Source organism: Mesoplodon bidens (assembly GCF_964165515.1).
Source record: "Mesoplodon bidens genome assembly, chromosome: 1".
Classification (NCBI taxonomy): Eukaryota; Metazoa; Chordata; class Mammalia; order Artiodactyla; family Ziphiidae; genus Mesoplodon; species Mesoplodon bidens.
Window position 1 is genome coordinate 220,651,220 of NC_138176.1, and position 21,042 is coordinate 220,672,261.

The 21,042-nt window shown below is 43.6% G+C and overlaps 1 protein-coding gene across 5 annotated transcripts in view; it reads left to right on the plus strand.

Moving 5' to 3' along the window:
• Positions 1-915: 915 nt before the first annotated feature.
• Positions 916-21,042, plus strand: part of SMAD1 (SMAD family member 1) — an 80,169-nt gene continuing 60,042 nt past the window's right edge. For 2 of the 5 annotated variants that reach the window (XM_081224956.1, XM_081224954.1), the window contains exon 1: positions 1,169-1,461. The gene's annotated coding sequence lies outside the window, so the exon portion shown is untranslated. Of the gene's footprint in view, positions 935-1,168; positions 1,462-1,682; positions 2,701-21,042 lie in introns of those variants that run through there. The other 3 variants (XM_081224959.1, XM_081224957.1, XM_081224958.1) reach the window with 3 other exon arrangements.

Here is a 21,042-nt window from a genome sequence, read left to right on the forward strand (position 1 = left end):
GGGAGCGGCATTTAACAAGGCTCACTCCAACTGCTGTTTTGAGGAGCAGAGAATGAATAACTATATCAGAAGTTGATTTTTTGGGAAAATAAGATGAGGCCCAAGAATTGACCTGTAAGTGCTCAAATCATTTAAAGAAGAAATTAGCAGAAATATTCTGACCTATATATAAACAGTATTTTATGTGCTTTGGAGGACTTGCTGCATTTCCTTAGAATAATTAAACATGGAATGCAGAAATTTAAAAATAGTTAATAAATAAGAATTTTAAATGGAATGTGCACGTGTAAAAGTACATGAACAATTGGAGAGTATCATTAATTGGATTTTTAAAAAAATATTGCTGGTAATGGTTCTTTTGGTACATGTGAAATTTATTCCTCAGAATAATTATTCGCCTCTAACATAACTCAGCATTATGGTAATTATCCAAGATTTCATGCCAGCTTCCAGAGAGCTGGCCAAGAGAAAAATGAAATCTTATAAAAAAATTTTCAATGTCTACGCAAATCAGGTATCTGGGAGCTAGTTCGGTTTTATTTTGGGAAGTTGGTGTCATCTAGAAGATTGTAGAAACTCGATCAAAAAAATTTTAAGTTCTATTGTGGCATCTGTCATTATTTGGAGCAGCGAGGTAACCAACTGGAATCATTAGATCCCGAATTGGCATAAAACACACGTATTGATTCAGGGTTTGTTACAAGCACATGCAATAGTTACTAGGTTATCCATTTTGGGGTACGTGCAATTTCTAGGGCTTGCAAATCATTGAGGAGTAAGCGAGGGGCAATGAAACTAGACATAAAAAGGCGAGGCTCGAAAGGTAATTGTCAAAACGCACTCCACGTTTATAGAGCGGTTAGGTGGGCCCGGTGGACGTGTTCTAGGAACATTTCAAAAAAAATAAACATTGAACGCGGAACTTCACCGGCAGGTAAAGTACGGAGACCGCTCCGCCGGGACTAAAGGAGGCAGGGGCTGTGGTGTTTTCTCCTTGGAACCAGAGGGGCGTGGGGCTGGAGGCGCGGCGCGGGCCCAGCGCTCGCGCCGGCGGGGCCCAGCGCTCGCGCTGGCGGGGCCGGGAATTTGGAGAGGATCCCTGGTCGCGCAGCCGCGGCGGGAGCGGCGGCGCGCGCAAGTGCGCGTGTGAGCGAGCTAGAGAGCAGGCGGGCGGGCGAGTGCGCCGGGTATTGGCAGCTGAGGAGTGGAGGCTGGGCGGCTCCGACTCCCTGACGCCAGCGCGACCAGATCAATCCAGGCTCCGGGAGCGAGCGAGCGAGCGAGCGAGTGTGCGAGCGGGCGGGCGGGAGGAGGAAGGAGAGGCCGAGCCGCTGAGCCCGGGCCGAGGCGCGGGGAGTGACCCTGCGAGCGCAGCGCCCGGCCGGCCGGACCGGGGCCGCGGGGCACCCCGCTCGCCCGGCCAACTCGTGCGCCCGCGTGGACAGGCGCGCAGCCAACCCGGTAAAACGAAACAGACCCGAACCCAACTTTCCCCTCCGTCGCGTCCCCGCCCTCCCCTCGGCGCCCCGGGCTTCCCAGCGCCGCCGCCGCTGCCGCCGCGGGCTGGGGCGGGCGCGGGCCGGCCGGGTGGCCACGATCGCGCGCGGGGCCGGCGGCGCGGGCTGCGGCGGGGAGGGGGCTCTTCCCCGCGTGGGGCGGACCGGGGATTCCCCCCCCATGATGGCGCCTCCCGGCTGCTCGGAGGAGCAAGCCTGCCACCTCCTCTCTTCACGCGCCTGGGCAGCCGGGCAAGGCTCGGGCCCGTGTGCCCCCCGCGTCTTTGTTGGGTCTGCGGTGGGGAAGCCGCGTTCCTCGGTCCCCGGCCCTGCCCGGGGCCAGCCCTCCGCGGCCACCCTCCTCCTCCGCCCGCCGCCCGTTTCCCTTTCCCTTCCTGCAGCCGAGCCTGGGCCGTCGGCGCGGCCCGGGGCCCATTGTGTCCCGCGCCGGCCCGGGCGATCCCTGCGGGAGTCGGAGGGCGGCCGCCGGCGCTGCCCTCTCCGCGGAGCGGGGCTGTTGTAAGAGGGACACCCGGTGCCCTGAGTTCCTCTGCGTCCGGGCCAGGCTCCTTCCTGTGCCCCCCAGCAGCGTCTTGGGGGTCGAGGTCAAGGAAAGTTCGCACTGAAATTCCCTCTCATTTATTCAAAGGTTTGGCGGCGGCGGCGCGCGTATTTTTTTTTTTTTTTCTCTTCCGCCTACACCCCCCGGAGTCTCCGAGTGTCGTCTCATTCCTTTCCCTTTCCCGGATTTGATTGCCTCACTGCATGTGTATTTGAGAGTTCGCTGTGCAGCAACTGTTCATTTACTCTGCGCCCGGTCTTTGTTAGTGTTTCTCGGGGTTGTTTCTGCAGGAACGGGGGGGGGGCGGGTGTTGGGTGTGAGAGAGACAGACGTGGGCTTGTTTTTCTAGTTGCTTAATATATATGAAGGCTTCCAGAGAGAGCGTTTCCCTGATGTACTTTGGTAAGGGAGGGGGAACAAATGCCTGCCGGATCTTACAACTACAGTAGCTGCGGCTTTTGTTTATTTTGCGGCGCGGACGATGTTTCAGTGCACTTGCAAGATCCCCGGCCGGGCGCTTCCCTTCTGAAAATCGAGGCGCGTCTCCGAACCCTCTCCCGAGAAAACATCGTTGTCGTGAGTGTTGTGACAGCCGGCCTCTTTCCGCTGAGGTTCTCTTGCCATTGTAGCTGAAATTTCAGAGTAGGTGGAATGATACAGAAGTTGCCTGATCTCTGTATATGCTTCCTCTCACTGAAACTCCTAGCAAGCAGCTCAATCGCCAAATGCCTTTATTTCAGAACGTTTCTCGCTTTCATTACCTGCCGTGGATAACATGCATTCAGTAGCACAATGAGAAAACTGTTCTCTGCCCATGTTGATTTTTCATCTTGTTTCTCATTACCGCTTGACGCTTTATTGGAGGTAGCTGAGCTGTATTAGAACCACGATTTAAAAAGAATCAGGGCAGAATCAGTGTGCACTGCCCCGGGATTTTCAATTAGTATAAATATTTTGCATCAGTGTTAATTCTGATGGAGGTGCCAGGCCTAAATGTGCTGTAACTGACTTAAATGTTTGTCCTCCCCTCTCTCTCCCTCTTTCCCATTTGCAGTAATTTGATATTTCTGTGCAGGTGGTGTACATTTGTGTAATATTGCAGTTCTTAGGAAACTGTAACCAGGGTCGTGGGAGATGATTTTCTAGAGGTGGGCGATGTCAGAGCCTCTGGAGGATCCAGGCAGGATCAGGTTGCTTCTGAGGGTAGGGATTTGTCCTTGATTTAGTTTTGACCCCTCCCAGCATAGGTATGTAACCAAATACATTTTTCCTTTTTGCAGTATCCTTTGGTTTTATACCCTTGAAGAGCTGATGACCTTTGCGTTTTAGAGAAATGACGGTTTTTAGGCAATTTAAAATATTAACTTCTTACACCTCTTGGAATTTAATTTTTTTTCTACTAAGTTCATTAAAGCATTAAGAGGAAGTAAGTCTCATTTTTCCAAATACATTTATTAGTTGAAAACTAAATTGCAGGTTGTAATTTTTATTTCTAGTAATTCTGGGTTTAGTAACTTGGTTACAGTGGGAAAAGAATAAACTTGAGTGTAATTAGATGAGTATATTTAAGCTGCAGTCGCCTACATAATCAAGGCCAAGTTGTGTGTGTATAAAAGATCTCATTTGTGTAGTCTTACAAGGCTAATGGAAGCATCATTGAGGCTTTATAAATAATGTAAGTTGTGTATAATGTAGAGTCTCCAGAGACGGCAGAGAAAGCATCATTACCAGCCTTTTCAACCTGCTTGAGATCTTAAATTGATTTACAGCACTGAACTGGTGCAAAATGATACATCAGGATGACATGGGGTCAGCCTGTAAAAGTCTATGATGTCAGCCTATTAGTTCAGTCATCATAATTAAACCATATTACAGGGGCAGCTAAGCAGGAGTCTGGCGTTATCCTTCAGATATGGGTGGTACATGGATTTTGTTTATAGTGGAAAGGCCAAACTGGCAAGGAACGCTAGTGTTTCTGAAAAGGGGAAGGGCTTACAGAACTCTGAATTTCTGAAAAAATTGAAGCTAAATTAAGGCACGTTCAGTCTGCATTGTCTAAGTAGCTTTCCATTCGGTAGTGGAGAAACAGATGCTTTGAGGGTGCCGATAAGGACCTTTCCAGCTCTGATCCATGCACTGAATCATGCTTCATGTGAGCTTGAATTTAACTTGGCCTTAGGGACCTTATAAAATATCAGAGGACCACATATTTCACATCTCTGATCCTTTTATTAACACTGAGTTGCACTGTATTGATGCCAACGCTGATCCGTTTTTTCTTTAATCATAGTTACCAGGTCTCCACTGGAAACAGAGAGATTTGAATTGAACATGTAAACAATTCAGGGAAAGAAGATTCTTATTTTTTGCTTAAATTTCTGGCAATCCTTATTCCATTTATGGGTCATCTAGGGCTGTGCTGTCCAATTAGGTAGCCATAACCATGTGTGGGTATTTAAGTTGCAATTAGTTAAAATTAAATTAAAATAAAAATTCATCTCAGTAGCACTAGCCACAGTTCCCATGCTCAGTAGCTAATGTGGCTAGCGGCAACCACCATGGAGAATGTATGTATAGAACGTTCCCCTCGTCACAGAAGGTTCTGTTGGACAGTGCCGCTCTAGACCTTTCGCCTCTCCTCATCCTCACTTTCTACTCACCTTTCAGCTGCTTCTCTACTTGGAACGTCTGTGGATGAGTTTGCGAGGTCGAAGGGAGAAAGAAATACATCCATTACTTTTGCTACTTCCTAGTTGCTCTTGTTAAAATAAAAGAGTTTGGAAGTGACAGTGGAAGCTGCGGCATAAAATGAGGCTGACTTTTCTGTCATATTTATCATTGGTGTCATGGCTTCTAATTTGATTTAGAGCTTTGGGTAGGAGAAGTAATTGTAGCTGATTTTTTTTTTCTGTGTCCTTGTCTTTAATACTCATATCTCATTTAAGTGTCAAAACTTCCCCAAGTACTGTTGTTGTCACGTTTCACAGGTAAGGAAACTGAGTTCTGAGTGATTCATTGTCTTGCCTCAGGCTGCACAACTAGTGGTTATATTCTTAGCCACGAAGTGAACAAGGCAAGCTCACTCTAGAGCCTCACTTTTCTAAAAAATTAATTAATTTTTGGCTGCATTGGGTCTCTGTTGCTGCGCGCGGGCTTTCCCTAGTTGTGGCGAGCAGGGGCTACTCTTCATTGTGGTGCGCAGGCTTCTCATTGCGGTGGCTTCTCTGGTTGCGGAGCACAGGCTCTAGGCGCGTGCTCTGCTGAAGCATGGGCTTCAGGAGTCGCGGTGCGTGGGCTCAGTAGTTGTGGCCCGTGGGCTGTAGAGCGCAGGCTCAGTAGTTGTGGTGCAGGGGCATAGTTGCTCCGCGGCATGTGGGATCTTCCCAGACCTGGGCTCGAACCCGTGTTCCCTGCATTGGCAGGCAGATTCTTAACCACTGCGCCACTAGGGAAGGCCCCTCACTTTTAAATATATATATATATATATATATATATATATATATATATCTAGAATACCTGAATAATCATTGTTCTGCTGGGCTTTATTATTCTGGTATAGACATGACTTTGCTTTTATTTTTTAGTCTTTTAGACAACTTTGCCTTCTATTGTGCTTTTCTGGGCCATCTTCTGTTGTCTTCCTTTAAGTGCTTAAGAAAGGAAACATAATGTTAACACCTCTCTAAGCAGAACATAATTGGAAGACTAAATCTGACATAAAAGTAATGCATTTCAAAGCCAAATTGGTTTTATCTCTGCTTTTCTGGGTAATTCCTGTCACTTTCCCCTTGCTTTTTTCTTATATAATCACAAGCTGATGGTACTAAAAAAGAAAGTTCTAGTAGTTCAGTTTATCTCATTAAAATTAGTCTTCTTTAGCTGGTAAACACTGCACCTTTGAGATGCAAACAGTTCATTGCAAATTCCTTGGAATTTTTTTTTCTTTTTTTACATTTATGTCTATTTTTGTATAGTCTTACAGTTCAGTCATTTTTATTTTTATTGTTTTTCGTCAGGGCTATTTAAGAATTTGATGAAACCCTGGATACCCTGTCACGCTCCCATCCTCTAATCCAAAAATGCTTATATGCCCTGGTAAACTTGTGTGTGCACAGAAGTACCCAAATTTCAGGTGAGGGACATCCATGGGACTGCCTTGCCAAGTGTGTTCATAAACACTGATTTGTAATTTCCTTTACAAAGAATAGAGATATTGAGTGTTAAAAGCTACTTTGATGTTCCTATCAAGCTGAGCAATCCGAGGCCCAGGGAAGATAGCGGACTTGCCTGAAGTCACCCATCCAGTGATTGGAGGAGGGAAAGCCTGCACCTGGATCACTGTCATTGTCAAGTTCCCATTTGTTTGTTTTTTCCTTCCTCACTCGCTGTGCTCCCGGGCCTTTGGTCTGAGCATAGCCAGTGTTAATTGGGGAGGGGAGGAAAGAAGAATTTTTTGGCGTGATATTAACTTTTTGTACCCAACATTGTTTGAGCTGAGTGTGAATCAAGTCTGACAACCTCAGAGAGATGTTTTTTACAGATTAAAATGGATTTTTGTTTTTAAATTTTAGAGATGGAAAAGAAACGCCTTATGCCTGATTTAGCCAATGGGACCTTACTAGAAAATGGTAGATCTGAGATTCTACGAAGTTCAAATTAAATTAGGCAAGTCTGCTGTACAAATCTCCTCTTTTGGCTCTCAAAAACAAATCATATTCCTAACCAAAAGTCAGAGATTGGGGTATTTAGGGAAGGAGTTAGGAGGTACTAGGGAGAGAATTGGAAAGGTCTAAGGAGAAAAGGGATAGGATAATTTAAATATAAAAATTTAGAAATGAAATATAAAGTTATAAAATGAAATATAAAGTTATAAAAGTTATAAAATTGAGGCTGATGAAGTGTTCTGTGTAATTGTACTTCTGTATGTGGTTTTTCTTTTCTTTTTTAAAAACTTACTATTACTGGTTTATTATGAAAGGATATAACTCAGGAACAGCCAGATGGAAGAGATGCACAGGGCAAGGTATGGGGGAAGGGCACCACGAGCTCCATGCCCTCTCCAGGCGCCCCACCCGCATAGCACCTTGATGTGTTCACCAGCCTGGAGGCTGTGGTCTTAATTTTTGGTACCAAGATTAGCAGGAAGTGCGTTGGTAACAAATAGAGGCATCTCCATTTTGCCTCAAATTGACATTTCTTGACTCTTTATCCCCCTTTTCTGCTATTACGTCGTACTGCAACTATTTAGGCTCATCTGGTGACCTGTCATCTGATTTGCTGCAAAAATACCTGAAGTATTTTTAATACTTCTGGAGTTACTGCCTTTAAAAAAAAAAAAAAAGCTAAGTTGCATGAATGTACTTACTTAAAATCTAAGTCAAAATCTTCACTATGGTGTTCATTATTAAAATAATGTCAGTTTTAGAGATGTACTACTAGTCCTAGGCAAAAAAGTAACATTTACAGCTATTGCTGGCTGACTTGCAGAAATGAGCGGGCCCTGTAGAATTCATTTGCATAAGGAAAGCTGTCTTTCAGATGGGAAAAGCCAATCTTTCAAAAACAGTTCAACTCCAATGACTGCATTGGGCTTTTAGGCTGATACTGGGAACTGCAGTATTTGAGCAGTTTAATCTAACATCTTTGTGATTTCTTTTAAATTAATTTATTATTTTATTTTTGGCTGCGTTGGGTCTTCGTTGCTGTGCGCGGGCTTTCTCTAGCTGTGGCGAGCGGGGGCTACTCTTCGTTGTGGTGCGCGGGCTTCTCATTGCAGTGGCTTCTCTTGTTGCGGAGCACAGGCTCTAGGTGCGCGGACTTCAGTAATTGTGGCATGCAGACTCAGTAGTTGTGGCGCATGGGCTTAGTTGCTCCGCGGCATGTGGGATCTTCCCGGACGAGGGCTCGAACCTGTGTCCCCTGCATTGGCAGGTGGATTCTTAACCACTGCGCCACCAGGGAAGCCCTGTGATTTTTTAATAAGCTAAAATCAGAACTTTAGAGAACGTTCCCTCTTGAAGATAAAGCATCAAACTCTCTAAGGTTTGAGGGAATCCATACCTGGCAGTTCTCCCAAATCTCTCTGCTTGGTTCCTAGTGTTCACATAGGAGCCTTATATAGAACCCAGGTCTATGGTTGGTGGATTGATTTCTTAACTCATTTTCTTGAGACAGACAAGCCTGGATTTCAAGGAACACATACAACATACACAGCAGTTACTTATGCATCTATATGCTTTTGAGCTCACGGTGAAAATAAATATTCACTATGTCATGTTTGTGAAAAGGAGGATAGAGGGGTCTAGCTTTTGATTCAAAAATATATTTATACGTGTAATTTTCTAATGCTTTATTTGTAGTTTCCCCTTAATTTTAGGGCAGCTGTACTATATGTTTTCCTACAATTCCAGATAGTTAGGGTATAGTTACTCAAACTATTCATTCATTTTCCTCTCTGTGTCTATCTTTTGTGGTTTCTTTGCGGTGTGCTTATGCAAAGTGGAAGTATTTCAGACCTTTATAGTTTTTTTTTTCTTTCAGTTTCGAATACCACAAGAAGAAAAGGGAACTCATTATCTTTCAAGTATTATAATTAGGCGTTAAATTAAGTCATTATTCAGTTAGCTAAATGCAAGATCTTTTGTTCAGACTGAAGGAAAACATGTTTTTTTAATGGAGGAGAGGGGTATTAAATATCTCCTTATTTGATCATTTTGATGCAGTGTGGTAATGAGCATATGCTTCACTTAGTGAATCTGTTAGTTCAGAGGGGCTCAGTAATTAGTGAGGAGACCCACAAAAATGAAAAACTAAATTCAACATCACAAGAGTTGTTGCAGGGTAATATAGGGGTAAGTTGTACAGACAGTTCACGTGAGGCCCACCGTGATGTGGAAGGACGTGTGGCTTTGCACCGGGAGAAGGAAGAGACATTTGGGCAGAGTCGCGGCGTGGAAGGCTCGAGGTAACAGGAGCAGCGCCGTCCGAGAGAACTCTCTGCAGTGATGGAAATGCGCTGTATGTGTGCTGTCCAGCACCATAGCCACTAGCCGCGAGTGGCTGTTGTGCATTTAAAATGTGGCTAGTGCAACTGAGGACTGCATTTTAAATTTTCATTAATTTATGTTGAAATAGCCACCTGTTTAACAATGAGCTATCACGTTGGACAGCACAGATCTGGAGGCCAGTCTGCAGCTCTGACTGACCACAGAGGGTATTCCTGATGGGGTCCCGTGTGGTGAGCTGGGAGAGGTGTTTGGAAAGGTTACGTTGAGGATGAGCGTTTGAGGACCTCAGCGTGCCAGAATGAGGAAGCACTGGGAAGTCACAGAAGGTGTTTGAACTTGCAGTTTGGAGAGGGTAGAGTCCATATGCCAGGAGATTGATAAGAAAGCGCTTTGAGTTCTCTCTCTCTGATGGGGTGGGTTTTGTGAGTGAAAAGACACCTGGTGGTTATTTGGCTATAGAGTAATGGGAAAGAGGGGTGTCAGATTATTCTTAAGTTTCCAACCTGAGTGGCTGGAAAATTAATAAAGCCTTTACTTAAGAATAGAGAAGAACTGGTTGTGGAAGGAATAAAAATTGTGTGAATGATAAATTAGAATTGACAGGTTGAATTTAAGGTGGGGTATCTAAGTATTCTACAGGCAAGTTGGAGATACATAACTAAGCTAAAGCCTAGGGGAGGGCTCGGAGCTTTACGTAGATGCCAAGAAGTGATCTGTTGGGAATGATGGTGGAACGTCCGGGAATGGATGAGTATTTGGAGAGGATCATGAACAGAGAAACAGAGAGCTGGTGGATTGAATCTTCCATTGATGCCCACAACTAGGAAGTGGTAGAAAGAAGAGGCATGTTTTAAGTAGACAAAAGAAGGAACTGGAAGAAAGGTATGGGGTCAGAGGAGAAGTTAAACCAGGAAGCCAAGGGAAGAGGATTCCAGAAGAAGGTTCAAAGGGTGACATGTTGAATGGTTCAGGGTGAAGGAGGGAAGGTCAGGGTAATCAAGTGAATGCAGCTGAGGTGAAGAGACTGAGTATATTAAGAAATGAGAAGCAGCGTCTTCTATGCCCTCGAGTGACTTATGTTCCAAAATTGATGAGACGACTTCTTATTTGAAGGTTGAGGGAAAGAAGTTAATGGACAGAAAGCAATCAGAGATGATGGAGTTAGTGATCTGGAGCGCAGGTGACAAAATGTTAGTCATGGTAAGGAGGGAGATTGTCTGAGAAGGAAGCGGAATGGGGTCCGAGAGAGGAAAGCAGATGGCACAGAGCTCATGTCAGCTTGCGCTGGTTTTCCCAGTAGTGTCGGAGGCAAGTCAGTCCCTTCATTGGGATGGTGAGCCGGGAGAATCAGAAAATGGTACTGGAAGTTTAAGAGTAATGGAGAAGTTTTGGAAGAACCATTGTAGGTGCTGTGCCAGGAAATCTATGGTGAATTCAGAGGCTGAACAGTCGGAGGAAGCCTGGGGTGAGGTTTGATGTGGCTGTAGAGTAGACTAGTAATCGTTGCTTTTTAGTGTAACTTGGTGCCTGAAAGTAAGATTGGAGAGAAAAGTTGGCAGAGATGATTCTGGCTGAGGGATAGAAAATAGGCTAAGAAATGAGGTTCTAGAGTCAGGTTGCCTGGGTTTAAGTCCCAGTCCCCAACACTGACTTGCTTTTTTAGGGCAAGTTTGGGAAAGCTGCCATTAACTTTTTTTTTTCTAATCTTTTAGAATTGAAATATAGTTGATTTACAATGTTGTGACCGTTAACTTTTTTTTTTTGACCGTTAACTTTTGAACCTCACTTTCCTCATCTGAAAAATAGAGATAATAGTATCAGCCTCAGGATTGATAGAACGATGAGATGAGTTATCCTTCCATATTTCATCTAAGATGCTGTTAATCATAAGGTGCTATTTCATGTACTACTGAGGAAAAAACCATCATTTAGGCACAACATACCACTGACTGTAAACTTCCTGGTTAGGAGAGGGTACATCTTGCAGTCAGAGAAGTACAGAATACATAAAGGACTTAGCCTAGGACCTGGCACATAATAAGCCTTTGGAAAATGTTAGCTATTTAATATTTGTAAGAGTCAATGTGATTGTAGAGTCTAGAATGTTAATGAGAGCAATATCGAATCCAATCTAGATAAGGGATTACAGGTTATAAGGAGTCTAATGGATTAAATAAACTGAGAAGGGTTAAGCAGTGGGAATCCCGATAATGAAATTGTGGAATATCAAGTTTGGGAATTTGTAGATGGAGCGTTTCCCTGACAATGCCAGCTAAAGGTTTTTAAGAAAAGTATAGTAATTGAACTAAGAGAAGAATGCCCTTTAATGATCTTAAAAAGCTATTTAAAGTTGCCCAGAGCTTTTAAAAGTAAGTATTGTGAATTTATCTATGGATTTTTCTTACACTATTCATTAGTGTTAAAAAAATTTTTTTTCATTAGAGAATACACACTCAGTGAAGAAAGATACTGGCGTGGATTCTTGTCATAGTGTCAGAAGGAAAGGGGGAGATGGATTCTCGATTGTCATTGATTGAATTGTCATTTTCAAGAGATGGGGGTATGGGGGCGGGGGTAGTACTAATAGCTGCCTGTAGAGCTCTTTTGTTTTTGTTTTTGCCACACTGTGTGGCATGCGGGATCTTAGTTCCCCCACCAGGGATTGAACCCGTGCCCCCTCCGTTGGGAGTGTGGAGTCTTAACCACTGGACCACCAGGGAAGTCCCTGTAGAGCTCTTTTAAACATGGCTCTGAAGGCAGAAACCATAAAGGAAAAATTTATAGATTTGACAACATTTATGTGACCAAACACACACTCTTGAATGACCACACACAAAAATACAACCTTTCAAATTTGCAGCAAGTTACTCTTCTTGTAAAAAAACTTTTTAAATCAATAGGAAATTCCACCCCTACAGAAAAATTGGTACATGGACCTGGAGAGTATCATACTAGGTGAAGTCAGGCAGACAAAGACAAGTATCATATGATATCACTTGTATGTGGAATCTAAAAACATGATACAATGAACTTATTTACAAAAGACTCACAGACGTAGAAAACCAATTTATGGTCACCAAGGGGGAAAGCGGGGGAGGGATAAACTAGGAATTTGGGATTAACAGGTACACACTACTCTATGTAAAATAGATAAACTACAAGGATCTACTGTATAGCACAGGGAACTATACTTAATATCTTGGAATAACCTATAATGGAAAAGAATCTGAAAAAGAATATGTGTGTGTGTATACATACACCTGAAACGTAAATCAAGTATGCTTCAATTAAAAAAAAATGAAATTCTGGGCTCCTAAAAAAATTAGTAAAGGACAGGAACAATTCACAAATGAATGAAACGCAAACTACTAATAGACGTGGACTCTTCACTGGAATGGGGATGATGTCTTCTCTTTTACTTTATTGTATCATTCTTTGTGGAGCGGGAAGGATCAGTCTGGGGAAACAGGGCTTTTCCCACTGAAGGAAAGGAAGCCAAAATTTCCCTGCCTCCTAAGAGGAGCTGGGGTCACAAGGAGGTACACAATGAATGTAAGCTGGAGTTACAAGAGACAGGCCATCTCCATCCCATTTCCTTGATGTTGCCCCACTACCCTCATGACATTGGGCTAGGAGGCTCCTCATTGGAATGTGAGGTGTTCCCAGCGCTTTAGGGCCTCTCAGTTCTATGCAGGTTCTCAGCCAGCTGGCATGATCAGTGAACTTTTAAGGATACCAGTGCTCCATAGAGCACATCAAAGTGGGCCTCTTTCTCTCCCATCTGAGTTGCAGTATTAGATTTGATTTGTAGTGGCATTTTCTTATTCATATGAGACACAGTGATGGTCTTAGAACATGGTTTTTCTTATTGAGCTAGACTGGTTCATAAGTTATTGAAATAAGAAGTTCTCCCACATAGTAAAACCTCTTATAAAGTGAAGAAAATGTAAAGTTAGGCATTAGCATTTGATTTCCCAGATTGTCTCTTAAGGGTAATAGTTAAGGTCGTGGGCGTAAGAAAGGCTTCTCGTGTGCTGCCCGTAAGGTGGTTATTGGTAGGGTCCTTACCTAACCGAAGTACACTCAGTCTTACCTCAGCCTTGAGTGTTTACCTGGCCACTCGACAGAAGAGGATTCATCAGCATCTTCTGACCCACCATCTCCTCTCTCTTAAGTGATCTGCAAATATTTCAGAGTTGGGGGAAAAAAAGGCTTTTGAATTTCACCCACAGGCTTACCACCAATTTCAGCCACAGGCCAGTTACCCCCGCCTCTTCTTTCTTAAGTCCTTTCAGAGGACGGTGACTGGGAGTAGGGGGCCGGAACTGGTATGCATTGGTCAGAGCCGTCCTTCAAACTCTTTAAGCAAAGTTGGGGAGGGAGGATGAATGCCGGCAACACGAGTCTTAATTTTATCAAAATGGGTCTTTAATTTTATGGGTAGCTTTTTTTTTTTTTTTTTTTTTTTTGCCGTACGCGGGCCTCTCACTGTTGTGGCCTCTCCCCCTGTGGAGCACAGGCTCCGGACGTGCATGCTCAGTGGCCATGGCTCACGGGCCCAGCCGCTCCGCGGCATGTGGAATCTTCCCAGACCGGGGCACGAACCCGTGTCCCCTGCATCGGCAGGCGGACTCTCAACCACTGCGCCACCAGGGAAGCCCTTTATGGGTAGCTTTGTGTGGAAGGGAGTGGTAATGCTACAGTGAGTGTTGCTTTAGGAATTACACCTTTAGCCCTGTGACAGCTCAGCACAGCTGCCTGTACATAGCTTGCCGTCCCATCTGTTACGGCTTCCTGTTTTGCTTTGTGTCCGTTGCTGGCTTTGCAGTCTGCATAATTAATAACAACCTCTTTATTTTCCCAGTGTTCGTGTTTGTGCGCTCAGGACTTCTATTCAGTTTGTTCAAGCTCGAGAGAACGTTTGATTGGTTTCAAATGGCCTTCTGTTAAACTGTGAGCAAAATTAATTTGATTATCCTTGAAATGATTGGCATCCAAGCTGTATTTGTAGCATTTATTTGCATGGAAACACTGAAGAGTTCTGTCTTGTCATACTGTGCAGGCTGAGATGTTGATCTGTATTCCAGGAAAGCCTCCTATAAAATTGGTGCATCCTCACTGAGCCGTTCTGCTTTTTGTTGAGCCAATATTAATCAATTCAGCAAACGTTTCATGCATCCAGTGCTGGGCTCTGTTTCGGGGAGGGAGAGAGAAACATCTAAGTCAGTGTTTGCTGTGCAGAAGCAATCTTACTGGTAAGAGGAGACTATGATTATATGAAAAGCTAAACAACAAGCCATCGTTATTCACGTCATAGCGTCTTACTTTGAGTGTATTTCTTCAGTAATTGGGATCGCCTTTCAGAATCAAGGGATTAGGAAGGAAATCTAATGTAGTTGGTAGAGCTCCTGCACTGTGCCCACCTCCAGCTTAGTGGATTCTTTCAGCAGGTTTTTGAGCATCTCTATGTATACTTCTGTTCATAGTGTCTCTTATAGAGCTTGATAAAGTTGGGATAAGGGGTCATAAGTGTAGGATTTGTACTGAGATTGTAACTTTGAGGAAAAATACCAACGTGCTTGTCTAATGTAGCTTCTGTTTTAATAGCTTTTATTACAGTTATCTTATTCATTCTTCAGACTGAGTTCCTTGAGGGTATGTGGACAGTATCTTTACGATCTTCATGTTAGCACAGTGGTTCTCACTTTGTACATCAGAATCCTGTGAATGACAACCACCGCAAAAATGCCAGGGCCCGCCCCTGGCGGGGGGTCTGATTCCAGGGTTATGGTTGGGGAGCTTTTAAAGAAGCACCACAGGTGAGTCTAATGTACAGCAGCATTGAGGACCATCGGCCTGACACATGGTAGTGATGAGTGAATTTTTTCATTTTGATGTGTTTAAAAACGTGTCGGGAAATAGGACCTGTGGTATGTTGTAGGTCTGTTGTTAATATGAACTGTGTCTTTGATACCCAGCAGCACTTGGTGCCGGGTGATACCTGTTCTAGGTGCTCCAGACGACCCAGGTAGTTCTGAGGGTTAACTTTTGCTCCCCCTTTTTTAATTTGAGGAGAGAAGAGATAGAAAGAAAGGATATGTGTGTTTGAGAGCTTTCGCTTTTCCCTTCTTGAAGGAATCAGCAGTTTCTTGTGTCCTAGAGTCTAGAAGTAGAGCTAATAAATAAAGCTGTTGAGACCTGGGACACCAAGAGCACAAAGAGAAAAGGAGAGAGGAGTGTTAGCAGAGGTTATCTGGCAGAGTCTGGAGGAATGTTTGGGTGTCACAGCTGGGGGGAGGGCGGGGCTGTTTCACCAGCAAGGATGCTGCCAAATGTCCTGTAATGCCGAGGTTGAGAAACCCTGGAATAGGGGATAAGGAGGGGACTAGAAGGCAGATAGGATACTGAAGCAGTAGTGTCACAGATGGCTGTTTCTGCCACACCCATATGCTGTTTGCTGTGTTATCCCCTCTCCCAAATCCTCTAGAGTCAAGAGCACTGTTTTTTTGCCCTTATCTGTAGATAGGATTGTGACTGCCAGCTGTGTATGAGCCGTTAACAATGACTATTTTAATACTTTACCTATAATAAAATATACTTGAAAGAGTCCTTCAGTTATTTTCCATCTCTACATTTGCTTGAACGGGACAGTATTAAATCACGCACAAAAAATGAGCCAGTAACTTTTGTTCTGTTTTGCTTATGTTTTCAATAAAGGATACTAAGAACGATCAGTAAAATGGGAAAAAAAAATTAAAAAAGTAAATCCAGGAAAGCAATCAATCAGTCCACCTCTGAGAGAACCAGAATAAAAGGAAAATTTCCAATCTTAACAAAGGCTATCTACTAAAATCTTACTTTTTAAACTGCTGTTTCTTACAGCATCATTTATAAAGGAGGAGTTTGAGGCAGGGCAAGTGTCTCCCTTTTAGGAATGGATGAGAAAATACAGTCTATACGTCTTTTTTTTTTTAAAAAAAACCACTACACGGTAACTGGTAAAAATAAACTAGATTTAAAAAAAAGAACAATCAGTGGGAATGTAAAGAAAATGAATTTCTTATAAGGAGTTTAATTTTAATATTCCACAGCCTCATCATAAGAAAAGAGTGTTAAGAGTTGAACACATACGTGGGCTGTTGGTGTGAGGTAATGGTGCCAATTTCCTTGTGTCTTTGTTCAGTTACAGCTTACAACTACTTATCCCTATTCTAGGCTGTTTAGATGAAAATGAATTTAATTTTGTCATCGCTGCCCTGATAAAACTCTCCGTTTTTTCATGTTCTAGGAAAGTGGCAAGATGCCAAGAAGGAAAGCAACAACGAAAACAAAAATAAGTTGGGGAGAGAAGGAACCAGGGGGATTAAAGTAAAACCATAAGCACATCCTTGCTTGTCCGTCCCTCTGCTTTATGCATGAGACAAAGGAGGAGGTTATTTAGGAGAAGCAGGGTGGTAGAGGGGTTGCCTTGGCAAGCCCTTAACCTTTCTGCACCTCGGTTTCATCATCTCTAAAATAGTCTCTACATCATAGGATTCCCATAAGGATTAAAGAGAGTGAATAGGTATAAAGTGCTCAGGACAGTGTTGGGTGTTTCATTGTGGTGGTGATGGTGATGATGATGACGATATGAGAATGATTTTTTATTCCCTCTGAATACTTGAGCTGTGTTGGAAACTGACAGAGACCATGGATACACTCTTGTGTGATGTCTCCCTTAGAGCCACCTGCATGACAGCCCTCTCTCCCTTTGAAGTGGGTGGTGATGAGGCTGAGAGTTTGTGGAGTCCTCAAACTGGGGTGTTTCAGACGTTCTGTAAAGACTGTTGCCAATAGAATGAATTTCCAGAGGAGGATAGAGTGATTTATGTGATGAAATATGTTTTTAAGTTTTTATAACATAATAAAGCCATTATAGTTAAGTCTCTGTCATCCATGTATAGATTTTCCACAGCAATATTTGAATCTTGAGCAGGCATTTCTTTAGAATTTACTACATTCTCAGAGTATATAATAGTTTTATGGTTAGTGTAAGCAACATGTGGTAAGGAATTAAAAGCGTTCTTTGATAAAAGCATAATACATATTCGAAAAGCAATGGTTACGTTTTATTAAGGCTGCTTTGGATTATCCATTCCGTGGTTCATCCCCACTGATGCAAGTGGTTGATAGTCAGCTGGACTCGTTTGGATTTCCACATCAGAGTAGGCAACACAAAGCCCAAGATGCACAGGAGGTGTAGTTGTGGTAAAGAAATGGCACAGGTTTTTGGCCACTGTCCCTTTAGATAAACAGCCTGAACACGTCCTGTGACTCTCACAATCAACCCGATAATACGGTTCTTCAACCCCCCGCCCCCCATAACGGTGAGCAGGGTGATGCTGGGAACTGTTTCATACCCATTTTCTTCCTACTGCACCTTTGTGTTGGGGATAAGCACTTAAAGTACTGTTCAGTTACATAGTGAATTGGTGGAGACTAACGCCTCTTAGTAGTTGAACTTGTACAAAGGAGGAGAACTTGTGTTCTGAAGCCTTCTAAGAGCACACTGTTCATTAGGTTTTTCCATCTCGATTGGTCAGTAACTCACTGAGGGGAGGTTAGTGGATAGAAACTGGACTGAACAAGTGATCTGAGGCAGAAGAGGTCTAGATTGATGGTGCTGGTCTCCCCTAATTCTGTAGGTGATGCTTGCTTGTGTCCACAGCATTGTTTCCCTAAACCCAGTGAAAGACGGAGCATATGCTGCTTTTCGCTCTTAGCTGGAGGGAGCTCTTACTGTTCTGGAAGAGGGCCGCTGCTCTTTGTTCGGTTTCTCCTCTGAGGTGGCCAAGCGAATGTAAGTCCAGCTTCGTTTTTGGCAGATTGAAAACAGGATGTCACTGATCATGGAGGAGAGTGAAATCTGGCTGATCTCAATGTTTGTTTCAGTGGTTATGTAAACTTTGATTTTGAGAAGTTATTTTATTCTTCCAGATAACAGATTTACATACTGGAAAAGGGACAGGACCAAATTGCTCTTGAGATATTTGAGTAATACAAAACATTTCGGTAAGAAATTCATGCCCTGAAAAATTGGAAGGAGATTTGAATTGTTAATGGAAAGGGGACTAGGAACTAGAACGGAGAGGAAACTGAATTTTTTGTTATAATATGCCATTTTGTAAAATTGGAATTTTTGATCATGTGGCTGAATGGTATAATAAAAAAGTACATTCCCACCCATATCATATTCATCCAGAATTAGGTCATATGTCCCAACCCCATATATTGAATACATTTCTCTGAAAATCCTAGTTCAGTGATAATTCCGTTCTGTGCAGACACTTTCTATTATTTTTTCTTCGTAAAACGATAAATCTTGTCACCTGTTGGTCATAATACTGTCTCCTGGAGCCGTGTAGAATAAAGCTCTTACCTACGTTCAGTTTTTATTTGTTTTTATTGTTAGAGTCTTAAAATTGAAAACCGTAATTGGTTGTAAACAAAAATGGTCTGCTTTCCTGAGCTCCTCTCCTGCCAGCTCACTCCCAAAGGCAACCACTTGTTCAGATTGGTTTATTTCCTTCCAGGCTTTTAAAGGTGTGCATATATTATACATGTGCAGGTTTCGTTTCTATTTGTGTTTTTAAAATGGGATTGTACTATGTGTATGGTTCTCTAGCTTTTTTTAACTGAGCAATTACAGTATGGTTTTCTTTCCATCTTAGACATGAAAGGCTGTCCTTCCCGCCCCCCTTTTTTTTGACAGTTACATCATTGTCAGATGTACTATAATTTATTTAATCATTCCATTATTGTTAGATACCTGGGTTATGTGGAACATGGATGATCTTGAACACAGATCAAACGCATCTGGGGGTGCTGCTTCCCTTGTAGCTGTTTCTGCGGCTGTTTTCTCTCATCACCCTCATATACCACAGGGCCTGCTGGAGGTAGGGGCCTCCTAATTGTCTCCTCCAGACCATTCTCCCACCATCCTCCATGAAAACACCCACCTTTGGCTATCCTGTCAGGTTATACCACTTCCCCTCCTTGTTACTCACTGACTGCCTCACTCCCCACCCTCCACCCTAATTCCTACAGGAGTTTAGTGTCTTTATTCCCTTCCTGCTGCTCCTATGATCATTCTTGGTCTACTTCTCCAGTGACCTTTGACCCCAGCACAGGTTCTCAGTCTCATAGGCCCATAATATGGGATTTTGCACTTCTAAAAATTACAGATTTCACCAACTTTGTGGTTAATTATTTTCCTCATTTACTTAAGCAATAAAGTGTTATTTGTTCATAACCGTACCTTCAGAATACACAGTAGCTGGGATCTGACCACTTCTGCTGGGCTGATCCAAACCTTTATCATCTTTTTTTTTTTTTTTTTTTTTTTGCGGTCCGCGGGCCTCTCACTGCTGTGGCCTCTCCCGTTGCGGAGCACAGGCTCCAGACGCGCAGGCTCAGTGGCCATGGCTCACAGGCCCAGCCGCTCCGTAGCATGTGGGATCTTCCCGGACCGGGGCACGAACCCGTGTCCCCCGCATTGGCAGGTGGACTCTCAACCACTGCGCCACCAGGGAAGCCCCTAAACCTTTATCATCTTGAGCTGTGACAATTGCCGTAGCTTCGTAGCTGGTCCCTTTCCTCCTTCCCACTACTATCACTCCTGCTGCCAGCACTCCTCCTCCTTCCATGCCTTCAGACTGTTCTCAGCCCAGCCATACCATAGTCAGCCTGTTAAGCTAGAAGTCAGATCACGCTGGCATCTCTGCCCCCAGCTCGCAGCGGTTCTCGTCTCTGTTCAGAGGGAAAGCTACAGAATCCTTGCAGCGTTCCTGTCTGCCTGCTCCGCCCTCCCCTCCCCTCCCCTCGCTCTCTCCATCCCAGTCACACTGGACTCCTTGCTGCCCCTGGAACACTTCAGGCATATTCTTGCCTCTTGGCCTCTGCCGTTGCTCCCCCTCTGCTTGCGACGTGCTTCCCTAGATATCCACGTGGCTCCGTCCCTCACCTTTTCAGGCTTCTGTTGGAATATCACCTTCTCCGTGAGGCCTTCCCTGACCACTAGAATGTAGGTCCCATGAAGGCATGATCTTTTTTAAAAAGAGAAAAAGCTGTTTCTGTCTCCTGTTCAGCACTGTGTCCCAGTGCTTAGAATAGTGACTGGCATGTTGTGGGTGTTTGTCGAATGAGTTGCATGACTGTAGTGGTTATCAGCCTTTCTTTTTATCGTTTTCTTTCCTTTTTTTGTACAAAGTTAGAACTTCACTGGACAGACAAAAGCTAGGACACAGACTTTGTTTTTTTTCGTATAAACAAAATATTAGAGTTAGCTTATTGTGAACCAGCTCTGTAAATATGTTACACCTTTCAGCATGTTATAATTTTCAAATCAACTTTATGTATTCCTATTTAAGGCTGATACCAGCCCAGCGTGGGGGTAGGCGGTGGAATCAAAATTTCATGGAAGAGCAAATTGAGGCTCAGAGAGGTGTTTTGTTCACAGAGCAGCTGCTAAGTGGAAAGCTGCTCTGCAGACCTATCTTTTTTCATTCCAAGTGAAGGACTCCTGCTTTCTCATTTAGAAGCATCTCAAAATGACAAAAACATGGTGGGGGTCTTCTTTGAAAGCCTGGGGACTGTGCCCTGATTTCTTACTCTAGATTTCGCCTGCCTTTTGTTTCCATTTGGAAAGCACATAAAATAAATGGTTCACTTTAAAATTCCTGACAATGACAGAGCAACAAGTTTTATTTCTCTCACCTGTGGAGGAAGTGGCCTCCACCCAGTTTTACTGAATTAGGAGGGAAGTGATTTTTTCAAGTGATAAAAAGAAAGAAAATTCCATGCTCTTCCCAGAGGAGGAGTTCAACAATTGGGAGAATGGCGTGAGACCATATGTTGGTTTGTAAAAGGATATAACTTGTAAAGATGTTTCCTTTGATGCCTGTGATGAATATGGATGTGTTTCCCTTCTAGAGGGTCC